Below are 13371 nucleotides of genomic sequence, written 5' to 3'. Positions count from 1 at the left end.
TAATGGTTAAAGCGGGTTGTGGGTACGCGGAGTTTCATTGTACTAGTCTCTGTATTTTGTGTATGTTGTAAAATGTCACAATAAAAGTAAAAAAAAAAAAAAAAACGAGATAAGCAGCTCAAACTCATCTTCTCCATGGTACCTGCCCAGTATTCCTGGAAGCAGTCAAAACTCCTTTCTCCAAATTGTCGCTGTACTTTGTACATTGCTCTGGCAGGTAACTTATTATAAATGGGCTTATTTATCCATGTCACCAGCTAGCTTGTATATTTAAGTGGCTCGATTTCCAGGTGCTAAGCACAGTGCCGGGCCCTAGTAATGCTCACTGAATGTTGGGTGGATGGAGGGATTAACAAAATTGTGAATACCAAGCCCTTAATAAATGTTTTCTGAATTTTATCTTCTGTTTTTAGTTGATTTGTCTTTGTCTTCATTCTCAACTGGGTTGTTGGGGTCAAAGATGATGTATATGACAGTTCTCTGTACAATATAGATATTTGATAAATACTTATTAATTGCATGGAATGCTGGTCTACTCTTCAACTATCAGGAGGTTCCAAAACAAAACAAGGTTCAAATAACAGAATTACCCTCAGGTAACCAGTTTCCCTGGAATGGGAGTATTGCCTTAGTTGAAATAACTGGAGGTGACTGGGGATTAGTCAGGTAGGCTCTTCTGGTGAACCTTCTCTGGCATTTTGACAAAAGAGAAGGAAGGGGTAGGCTCTGCCCCACAAAGCCTTCCTCCCACCCTTGGGCCCTCTTCCTTCCTACAGCACCAGGATGAGTTTTCTTGGGGCACCTGAGCTGACCTCAACGCTTTATTGAAAACCTAGGATCCTTTTGATTGTTAACTCCCATCTCAGTAAACCCAAGGTGATTTTCTGATTACCAGGGGACATCCGGGCAGAGGGCTGTAGACAGACTGTAGACAGACCTGCATTAACCAGGGAAAAGGTAGTTGCTGGCTTGAGAGCGTAACCTGTGCAACAGGCAGCTGATCAACAGAAGACCTTATATGTGCTTTCAGAAACAGCCCCGCTGTTGGCAGTATTTCCCAACAGCCCACCTGCCTGAGTAACTCATTCATCTTTCAAAACCAAGCTCAAACATGACCTTCAAGGGAGGTCTCCAAGCAGCCTCTCAGGTCAGAGTCCCTGTGCTATGCCATGTTCCTGCTTTCTGTGGACTTAACTGCACTGTAATTAACCAGTTTCTAAGTTGGTTTGTGAGCTCCTTCAAGATAGGAGCTGTGTTGTATTCACTCCTGTTCCAAAGGACTTGCATAGTGCCTGGTACTTAATAGATGCCGCTCGAGTGCTTTTGCATAATTAGAGGTAGCAAGTGGGGAAAATGAGCACAGGAGGCAGGATGTAACTAACACAGTGGGGTCAGGGGGATGGCAGGGAGCTGAGCAACACCCCGTCCAGAGCAGGAGGCTGCCCCTCAGCTCTAGATGATTGCTCCATGGGATTAGGGCCCAGTGGGGCGAAAACCAGTGAATTTTCAAGAGATCTGAAAATTCAGATCCACATGTCAGATGTCCCAGTTTTTCAACATTAGCTCTTCCTTTCATTTGGGAGAAAAAGATGGAGCATGTGTCTACAGACAGGTTCTGGCTTTAATTCACTTCCAGAGGTAATCAGAAAATCACCTTGGTTTATAGAGAGGAGAGTTAACAATCAAAAAGATGCTAGGTTTTCAATAAAGTGTTGAGGTCAGCTCAGGTGCCCCAAGAAAACATCCTGGTGCTGTAGGGAAGGAAGAGGGCCCAAGCGTGGGAGGAAGGATCTGTGGGGCAGAGCCTGCCCTCCCATCAGCTGCAAGAGCCACTCCTGGTCAGCCCTTGGACGGTTTTGTAGCCTGTCTTGTTATTGCTCAAACTGAGCCACCCTTGATACTGTTTACAGCCATCAGAATGGTATATTTGGTGTTATTGTTTCCCCACATTCCATAGATTTCAGACCTCAGCTGTTGTGAAACCAGTAATTTGAGATCCGGTAGGCTCCCAGCCATTTTAGTCCCTGGTGACTGTAACTGACCCCTTCTGCTTTAGTGGCTAAACAACCCCCAGAGAAAGGATTTTCTTTTTCTCCCTTTTTTTTTTTTATTTTTTGACTAAAATTCACAAGATGTTAGCAGTGGTCATTCACTCAACAAATATTTATTCAGCACCTGCCATATGATATGTAGCAGATACAACCATGGTGAAAACAAACATAGTTACCTCACTGGTATCATTGTAGAGACTTTTTACTCTGTGCTTTTCTGATCATGAATCATTTTTACAATCAGAATTTTCCAGTTGCAAAAAGGAAAAAAAAAACAGCTTTATTTTGCTTTGAAAAATGAGCCCTCATAGAAGAGAAGAATCACCTTGGAGTTTGGGGTTTTTTTTAATAAATGTTGGAAAGAGGAATGAGAATCCAGTAAAAGAAATAATGCAAAGAAAGAACTTAATAGTTTGGAGGCTCTTTAGAAAACACTGACTTTCAGATTCAATTTATTGAAGAGAAAACTGACGCAAGATGAGTCAAGGACTCAGTCAAGGTCATACATGTGACCTGGTCGAAGGGGAACACACAGGCCCAGAGCCTCTGCCTTCTAGCCCTGTAAGCTTTTCCATTACACCAAGTTGACTCTTCGTAAACATTAATTTGGTTGAGACAGTCTCTTCTGATTCATTTTAAGGCGGTCTTTGCATATTTTATGGGTAAATCTGTCATTTGTCCAAATCTATTTATAGCTCCTTTCTTTCGGAAAATCTAAGCTCTTCCAAACTGCTGAGTCAGAGAGCATCTCAGTATTTATAACTCTTGAGAGTTGATTCCATGTATTTACACAATATTCAGAAAAGTGTCTCAGAAGCGAGTGAACTAATTAAGTTGTAACGAAGATAGTGACTGTTTCTGACCAAATCCGTGCTGTACTCCCTAGCACACGGTACAGTGCAGGACACACAGTAGGTACTCAAGAAATATTTACTTGAATGAATAAATGTTAACAACTAGGGAGAACTGAGATTTTTCTGTCCGTAAGGGATTACTTCAGATGATTTCTACGATTCCCCCACCGAACACCAAGCAACAGCCTGCTAACAACTCCAAGTTAATATCTAATGGGCATCTGCAACTCAACATGTCAGAAATTAAACTCTTGGTTTACCCCTTAAACCTAATCATTCCTCAAATCTGTGGCAGCATCATTCATTTAAGGACTGAAGGACAGAAACTTAGGGACATCCTTGACCTCTGTCTCTCATACTGTTCTCACCAGCAAACCTTGCAGCTCTTCCTGTAGACAGTCTCCTGAATCCAGCCTCATCCCACAGCCTCTGCCAGTACCACCCGATAGAGCCACCAGTCAACTCCCCCCTAGACTCCAGCAATGGCCTCCTAGTTGCCCTCCTTGCTTTTTCTCTTGCCCCCTTGTGAGTTCTTTCTCCCCATAAGCTAATCAGATCAGATTGCTTCCCAATGCAAAATCTTCCAATGGCTTCCCTGTGGCTTACAAAGCCCTATGTGAGCTTTTACTTTCTCTGTGACCTCATTTCCTACTACTGTCCTCTCCCTCAGTGTGCACTAACCAAACTGGCCTTTTTGCTCTTCTCCAACCAGGCCTCATATATGCCCACCTCAGGGCCTTTGCACTGGCTGATTTCGGATCCTGGAAGTCTCTTTCCTCATGTTGTCATAGCTTGCTCTTTCATTTTACCTAGGTCAGAGCTTAACCATAACTCCTCAGAAAGGCCCCCACTTAACTAACTTCATTTTTCCTCAGTGCATTCAATCACTACCTGAAATTCTATGTTTGTTTGTGAATTGTGTGTTTCCTCTAACTTTAATACAGGTTTCATGAGGCCTGGCAGGAACTTCCTATTTTATTCATCACTGTATCCTCAGCCTCTAAAACAATGCATGGAATATAATATGTGTGTAATAAATATATACTTATCAAAAGAAAGAAACAGAAGGAAGGAAGGTAGGGGGAGGGGAGGAAGCTTCCTGGATTTTTTCATCCCTTGCTGCCTAACCTGACATTGCCAACGTGGAGGAAGACGAATCATCAAGAGTGACTCGAAGGACACAAAATGAAACTCCCAGATCATAGGGGGTCACAATATAACAGCTCTTGGCGTAGGTTGCCCCAATATCTATTTTTTATTTTATTTTAAAGATTTTATTTATTTATTTGACATACAGAGACACAGCGAGAGAGGGAACGCAAGCAGGGGGAGTGGGAGAGGGGGAAGTAGGCTTCCCATGAAGCAGGGAGCCCGATGCAGGGCTCGATCCCAGGACCCCGGATCATGACCCGAGCCAAAGGCAGACGCTTAATGACTAAGCCACCCAGGTGCCCCCCCCAATATCTACTTTCAAACCAAGTTCAGTGCAAGAACATTTACTTTACCCCTTTCAAGCCACACCCTTTTGCACACTGTACCCTTTAAATTTAGTTTGGGTATTATATGTTTATATACCTGAAAGCATAAAAAAAATACCCCATTTCTGCTCTTTTCCTAGGATTCTGGTCACTACACTGCTGGGTGTACAATGAGCAGGTCTATCCTGCAGAATTTGTACCATGTAAGTAATCCGTCTGCTCCTAAGACCTGTTCAAATGTCTGAAGTCATTTGAAATCCTTTAATTCACTGGATTTCCTACCTGCCTGCCCTGGGTCTCTTTCTCTGGCCCTTGGAGACGAGACCCCCGGGGAAGTTACTGCACTCTGTAAACTTGGGGTAACCAGAGTAACTTCACAGAGTGGTTGGGAGGATTAAAGGAGATGACTCCAGTGAAGTGCTGACAACAGGGCCTGGCATGTAGTAGGTGCTCAGTAAATGCTAAGTGTTCTGTTGGTTGTTGCTGTTACCACCAGTCCTCATCTTGGTTCTCACTGTCATCCTTGCCCAGCTCAGGAATGATTAGCTGCTGCTGCTTCTCCTTCTCTTTTTTCTTTTTCTTCTTTTAAGATTTGATTTAATTACTTAGAGCATGAGTGGGAGGAAGGCAGAGGGAGAGAGAGAATCCCTAGCAGGCTCCACATTCAGCACTGAGTCCAACACAGGGCTCAGTCTCATGACCCCGAGATCATGACCTGAGCCGAAATCAAGAGTCAGATGTTCAACGGACTGAGCCACCAAGGAGCCCCAGGAATGATTCGCTTCTAGTTGACTTCCACGGCAAAATCTAGTCCCTTCCCCTCCGGCCAGGTCCCCTGCAGGTCTGGGTTGACGACCTCTCTGAGGCTTTCTCCCTGGTGCTGGGCTCTAGGTGGCCGTAGTCTGTGTTCTGACTCCCCTAATACTCCCTTTTCCTGCTCCAGCTCTTGAAACACCCCATTCTAGTCCTTTTATTTCATGCTCCATGCCTTTAATTTTATTGTTTTAACATTTAAATTCATTCTTAATGTTTTCTAAAATATGTCAGACCTCTTCTTCAGCAAGTTTCAAAACTAACACTATAAAATATTATCTATCAAAACGTCTTTATTGAGGTATAATGTACAGTAGAGTGCACTAATCTTAAGTGTATGGCTCAGTGAATTGTTCCGTATGAGCATGCCTGTGGAATCACCAGCCGGATGAAGATAAAGACCATTTCCAGGAATCCAGAGGCTCCCGCAGACACATGTCCAGGCAGTACCTCCCAGAGGAACCCACTGTTTGACTTCTGTCACTATTGATTGGTTTCTCCTGTTCTTGAACCTTTGCATTCAGCATTTTTCACTCTATAATGTCTTTGAAATTCTTCCATTTGGTTGCTTGTGGCCATAGTCAGTTTTTTTGTAAGTGTGACTATACCATTGTGTGACTGTGCCACTCTATGTTTATCCATTTTCCTGCTGATAAGATGTTTGGATTGTTTCCCGTTCGGGGCTATTATAATGGAGCTGTTATGAACAAGTCTTTGGGTGGGCTATTGGCACTTTTTTCTTGCGTCGATGTGCCCAAGAGTTGAATTGCTTGGTCATAGTGTGGGCATATGTTCAGCTTCAGCAAACATTGCCAGACAGTTTTCCAAAGTGGTTGTACCAAATTATACTCCCACCAGGAGTCATGCACGGGAGTTCCATTTGCTCCGCATCCTTCTGTAATTGGTGGTGTTGCTCTTTTAATTACACCCATTCTGGTGGGTGTGTGGTGGTATATGTACATATGTATGTATTTTAATATGTATATGTGTGTGTGTGTATATATTTATGAAGTGTGTGTGTATATATATTAAATACATGTATTTAAGTGCTTGTTTGAGTTGTCCCTCATTTTTAAAAATTGGTTCTTCAAAGTGATAGTTCTTTTTTATTTTTTTTAAGATTTTATGTATTTATTTGACAGAGAGAGAGACACAGCAAGAGAGGGAACACAAGCAGGGGGAGTGGGAGAGGGAGAACCAGGCTTCCCGCTAAGCAGGGAGCCCGATGTGGGGGTCGATCCCAGGATCCTAGGATCATGACCTGAGCCGAAGGCAGACACTTAACGACTGAGCCACCCAGGCGCCCTAGGAGTTCTTTATCATATATATGGGAACACACATTTCTTCTATTTGGGGCTTGCCTTTCACTCTCTAAATAGCGTCTTTGATGAACAGACATTCTTAATTTTATTGAAGTTGAGTTTATTACTCTTTCCTTTTATGGCTAGTGCTGTTCATATTCTGTTTGAAAATCTTTGCAACCACAATTCTATTTTCCTATGCTCTCTTCTAGAAGTTTTTCTGTTTCCCTTTCACATTTAAGTTCATGACCCACCCCAGCTACATGCATTTTCTTAAATCCAGCTCACAACTCAGTTCACAGCTTTAGTTCTCATTTACTCGTTCATGCTTGCCATCACTCATTCACCTGATTCTTCAAGCACCCATTTAAGGAACTTATTGGCCAGTAGGGGAAAGGGGGGACTTGCACATACACAATATCTAGAAAGTCGTAATTTAGTTGGAAAATTTGATATGGCCTGATTATCCCAATAGAGTACCCAGAGTCATTTCATCTTTGAACCTAGCAGACAGGCGCATTCCCTACATGCCAGTGACCCCGTCTTTCTCATCCATTATTGGTCCTGCATTTCTTTCAGGTTAAAGTCCAAGTCCCTATGCCTGGCATCTGAGGTGTCCCCCAATTCATCTTCTAGATCCTCACCACCCTCATCCCAAACCCTCTGCACACACCCACCTGAATTCCCAAACAGAACAAGCTATTCATCCCACCAGCTGTTTGCAGCTGCTTTTTCCTCCTGACTGGGCTCCTTCTCTCATGGCTGGTGCCTGAAAAACTGCTCACCGTTCTAGTATCAGCTCTGTGAAGCCTCTCCTGACTTCTTTCTCTTTTGTTGTGCCTTGAAATCTTCCTCTGGAGTCTGATTGCTGGGTTCAAACCCTGCTTCTTATCACTTTCCAGCTCTGTGCCCCTGGGCATGTTACTTAAACTGCCTCTAAGCCTCATGTGCCCCACTGGAAACAGTTGTGGTTCCTGCTATACACAGTTTGGTGCGAAATAAATGAGCTTATCCAGCTACAATCGTTTAGCACAGTATCTGGCCCACAGTAAGCGCTCAATAAATGTTCACTTTAAAAAATAGTCGCACCCATCATACTAATGACATTTACCTGTTAACATCCTGGTCTTTTCACTAGACCTGAGGTTTCTTGAAATTAGAGATCACTTCCTTAATTTTTCCACAATTGCCCCTTCTTGTGTCCATCTGTGTGCAATTCCCTGTGCGGAGAGCTTTTTGTCTATCACCCCAATGAACCTTTACAACAACCTACAAGATAAGAATTAGGATCTCCATGCTGTGGTTTAAAACACCAAGGCTCAGAGAGCTAAAAACCCTGTTCTGAGAACCCTGTTCTCAGCTGATTCACGGAGAAGCCAGGATTTTGACTCCCTGTTTCATTGCCAAGTTTGTTTCATTGCCAAGCCCTTCATCATGTATACCTGCCTCTCGCTGCATGGCCTGCACAGACACAGTGAGCTCAGGAAATATATAATGAATCAAGTTCAATCTAATAAGCCCAGAACCTACCCATGTTTGTTAGAAAGGGACACGGGTTTCTCTGTGCCGCTGAAGTTCGGAATGTGGCCCTCAAAGGCCAAGCAATCAGAGACTGAGACCCTTCTGGCAAAATAGATAGCATCAAGAGCAGGTGACTGTGCTTTCAACTTTTCGCTCTTGGGAAAGACTCATTTCATCATCAATAATTTGTACTTTGTGACTGCAAGGTGTGCTCTCTGACACAATGCTGCCTTTCCAGAGGAACAGGTTGTCACTTTTCACAAAATTTGTCCTATTTAATGACACATTTTGTTTGGTGTCTAATTACCTAATTACCATTTCTTCTATGCTGCATTACAGTCCCAAGCTTTTAAAATGTAGTGCCAAGAGTCTTGGAAAGATCCTTTCCAGGCAGGTTCTGGAAGCCTGGCCTCTCCAGCTCAGTTGTAAATGTTTTGAGAGCAGCAACCCATCTGACTCTCCGGTGGGACCTGAACTTGGTTAGGCAAGCATGCAATAAGTATTTGCCAAATTCATGATCTGTGTGCTTGCTTCAGGCTGGATGCTAGACTCGGTCTCAAGAGGGAGAAAGGAGGAATCAGATTCAGCTCTTGCCCCCCAGGAACTTCTAGCCCAATGCAGGAGATAAGTCTCAAACACGAACAACCAACATCTGACATGGAAAATGGTGTTTGGGGTGTGGATTGTAGCAGAGCTACACCGGGGGAGACCCCCTTCCCAGAGCATTACTTGGACTTAAAGATTGCTGGGAAACTCTTTGATATTCAAACGAGCACGGGCATAATATGGAGTGCACTATAACATGAGCATGCATTGTAAGGTAAAACACAGATTTCAAGGTACTCTCTTTGGTAGACCTGTCCTCCCGCCTTCCTTTTGGGAGGTAGCTCCCCTCCCTTCTGCCTTCAGGAGTGTTTTGGTGGGTGATGACGATGAACATTGCCATTGCAGCAGTCAGAATTAGGTTTTCAATCAGGCTCTGCTCTATCACTTTCTAGGTTTTGAGTGAGTAACCTGAGTTCTCTGAACCTCAGTTTTTTCATGATTTTTTAAAATGAGGGTTAGTGTTTTATATAAAGCTTTTGTCACATACACAGTAGCTTTTATGCATGTTGTGAGGAAGCAAATATTTATGGGATGGATGGGTAGATGGATGGATGGCAGTCTGTTGACACATAGCAAAAAAAAAAAAAGCAATTTTCTTTATCATTAATACTTTGCGATTCTACAGCATTTTGTACCCTTGAAGAATTGTCATGTTCTCACAAAAATCAAATGAAGTAGAGCAATCCCAATTCTACCTATGAGAACAACTGGGACCTCAAGAAATGCCCAGAGTCTTGTGAAAACTGAGATTGGTCAACTTGAGATTTGAACCAGTGCCTGGTTCAGCCTCTTTAACTCAATAGCTTGGGGACTTGTTAGGGGGGGTGAGTGGTGAGAAGGGGCCATGCCTTCCCTCCCTGAGCTGTGTGCAGCCTGTTCATTTGAGCTATATGTCATGAGTCACAGACTCATAGAATCCTCACAGCTGGGGCAGTGCAGAAGTTCTCCACTTCTCCTGTTGAGAAGCTGATTCAAGCAATGGACTGCACTCTCCTTATATGTATACATATACATACATACATATATACACGAGTTCATATGCCGTTTCAGGAAGCTCACAGGCACCCTGAAGCTCCTCCACCATGCCCCCTCCGGTGCTCAAGACCCCTCTACAGCCAACCTCTTAAGCCTGACCAACTACAGAAACCACAAACTCATTACCTCCAGGCAGACTAGTTAGAAACAGTATAACTCAATGTAACAAACCCCAGCAACTTCAGCCAGGGATCACTTACCCTCCCATCTCTGTATCATCTCAATTCTCAAAAGTTTATCCTTCAGTAAATATCCAAAACCAAATCATCCATTGCCCTCCCAGACTTTCGCAAGTCTTGGTGGAGATAAGAATTGAGGTTATGTGTATTTTAGAGATCAAAATTGCCAGTGTGTTAATGGAAAGGGGTGGAGACCTTGAACAGGATAATACATAGATTGCCTAGAATCGATTGGCCTCACCACAGGCAATGCCTTCATGGTTATGAAAGCCATGATCAAGCACAAAAGATAAAGAACCAGACTCACAGCTGAGAGAAACTTGGTGAGGCCATGCAGGTCCTATGTTTATTTGACACTCATGTATTGAACCCTGACTATGTGCCCAACACTGCTCTAGACCCCTAGGAGACATGTGAGACTAAAACAGAAAAGTCCTTGCCCCGAAAGTAATCCTTGAGTTTCCAGTGAGGAAGATGGATAAATACCAATAGCCATAATAAACACGTAAATTTTACAGTGTGCTAGAAGGCCAAAAGTGCTTCAGGGAAAATGATCTTGAAAGGGAGGTAGGGGATCAGGAGTGTGTGTGATGGCAGAGTTAAGTTGCAGTGTTAAATTGGGGTCAGGAAATCCACACTGAAGGTGAACTTTGAGCAGGACCTGAAGGCAAAGACGCCATGTGTGCTGCTGTGGTCACTCTTGTGAGGGCCAAGCCAAGGTGGTGCCAGTGGCACTGCTCAATGTCTGGCATTTGCGCATTCACGCAGCAGGTATTTACTGAGTGCATTAAGATCTAGGTGCTTGGGGTAGGCTGGATAATGGTCCCCAAAGATACCAAAGTCCTAATTCCTGGAACCTCTGAATGTCACCTAGATGGCAAAGGGACTTTGCAGATGGCATAAAGTTAAGAATTTTAGATAGGAAGGGTAATCTGGGTTATCTGGTATGCCCTAAATATAATCACAAGGGTCCTATTAAGAGAGAGGTAGGAGATTTTGACTGCAGAAGGAGGAAAGTGTTGGGATGCTGAGCAGGGAGACAATGGGGGAGGTGGTGTGAGACCTGGAGCCATGGGATGAGGAAGGTGGAAGAGGCAAGGAAACAGACTCTCCCCTGCAGCCTCCAGAGGGAAGCTGCCCTTCTGCACCTTGATTTTATTCCTACAAGACTCATTTTGGACTTCTGACCTCCAGAACCGTAAGAATAAATCTGGGTTGCTTACACCACCATGTCTGTGGTGATTTGTTCCAGCAGCCATAGAAAAGAGTGCTATTTCAGACAAGGATATGGTGATGAACCAAACTGATGAAAATCCCTGCCCTGTGAACTTCCCATTCTTGACCACTCGTCCTGTGCTGGGCATTGGCCTGTGCCTTTGGTAACATAGTATCCTCTTTAGTTGTCATATCAACCCCAGGAGATGGCTGCTATTTGAACTGAAACCTAGTAACCCAGAGGCCCTGCTCTCTAACCCTTGCAACCATGTTCTGCCCATACCTGATTAGACTATTTGTTGTGCAGTGGCTATTTGGGGTGTGCCAACAATCTGCTTGTCATTTCTGATGCCACTCGGCCATTGGGATGGACTGGACCACTCTGGGTGCCTGGGAGGCTGACCTTTCCCCTTTCACCGCAGCAGGAAGAAGGCCTTGCTCAGAGAGAGGAAGACCAGCCTTCACTCAAGGGTTTACAAGTAGCATCCTCTGCCTGAATTGCCCACATAACCTCAGCTAACTCAGATTAGGACTGAGACTTTAAGAACACTGATTCATTTAATCCTCACTGTAGCCCTGTGAGGTACATTCTGTTACTACCCTCATTCTACAGATGAGGAAACAGAGGCACAGAGAAGTTAAATAAATGATCCGCTTTGCCCCAGGCACTGTACTAAGCACCAAAGGTGGACAAGTAAGATTCAGGCAATAAAAGTAGTGATTAAGAAGTTGGACTTTGGAGTCTCAGGAACCATCTATGTGAGCTTGGTCAAGTCAGTTAACTGTTCTGAGACTCAGTTTTCTCATCGATAAAATGGGAATGGTCCCAGGATCTACCTCAGGGCATTCTGAGGATTATCTAAGAACCAGCACATGAAGTCCTTAAGCACAGCGCTTGGCGGAGCATGAGTTGTCAATACATATTTGCTCTTGTTATACTGTTGTCAGAATAAGAAGGCTCAGTTCCTGCCCTTAACAGAGAAGATCCACAAATGATGAAGACATCACTGTTCCTCCCATGTTCATTCCCATGGTAATTTAAACAACCCTGAACAAAGAGGCAACCCACAGAATGGGAGAAGATATTTGCAAATGACACTACAGATAAAGGGCTGGTATCCAAGATCTATAAAGAACTTCTCAAACTCAACACCCAAAAAACAGATAATCAAGTCAAAAAATGGGCAGAAGATATGAAAAGACACTTCTCTGAAGAAGACATACAAATGGTTAACAGACACAAGAAAAAATGTTCATCATCATTAGCCATCAGAGAAATTCAAATCAAAACCACATTGAGATACCACCTTATATCAGTTAGAATGGCAAAAATGGACAGGGAAAGAAACAACAAATGTTGGAGAGGTTGTGGAGAAAGGGGAACCCTCTTACACTGTTAGTGGGAATGCAAGTTGGTACAGCCACTTTGGAAAACAGTGTGGAGGTTCCTCAAAAATTTAAAAATAGAGCTACCCTATGACGCAGCAATTGCACTCCTGGGTATTTATCCCAAAGACACAGATGTAGTGAAAAGAAGGGCCATATGCACCCCAATGTTCATAGCAGCAATGTCCGCAATAGCCAAACTGTGGAAAGAGCCAAGATGCCCTTCAACATGTGAATGGATAAAGAAGATGTGGTCCATATATACAATGGAATATTACTCAACCATCAGAAAGGATGAACATGGATGGGACTAGAGGAGATTATGCTAAGTGAAATAAGTCAAGCAGAGAAAGTCAATTATCATATGGTTTCACTTATTTGTGGAACATAAGGAATAGTATGGAGGACATTTGGAGGAGGAAGGGAAAAATGAAGTGAGGGGGATTGGAGGAGGAGATGAACCATGAGAGACTATGGACTCTGAGAAACAAACAGGGTTTTAGAGGGGAGGAGGGAGGGGGGATTGGTTAGCCTGCTGATGGGCATTAAGAAGTGCATGTACTGCATGGAGCACTGGGTGTTATATGAAAACAATGGATCGTGGATCACCACATCAGATACTAATGATGTATTGTATGGTGACTAACATAACATAATAACATTAAAAAAATAAAAAAATAAAAAACCCTGAACTAGGCTAAAGTCTCTAGCTTATTTAACCCAAATGGCAGACTGAAGACAAAATCAGGGAACTCATGCTTTTCACTAGCCCCAAAGCCACCCACCAGCTCTCCTTCCTCCTGGGGTGGGCTAGGATCTCTAGGAAGACCAGCCACCCACAGCCTTCCTGGAACACAGTGGATGTACTCAAAGAAAGAAAATACTAGAAAATCCCACCAGAGCTTGTGACTCCAAATTAAACATACATATGC

Source organism: Callorhinus ursinus, unplaced genomic scaffold (genome assembly GCF_003265705.2).
Source record: "Callorhinus ursinus isolate GAN/ISIS: 27379988/994484 unplaced genomic scaffold, GSC_fseal_2.0 scaffold46, whole genome shotgun sequence".
In the NCBI taxonomy this organism is placed as follows: Eukaryota; Metazoa; Chordata; class Mammalia; order Carnivora; family Otariidae; genus Callorhinus; species Callorhinus ursinus.
Note: the sequence above shows the minus strand (reverse complement) of the source record.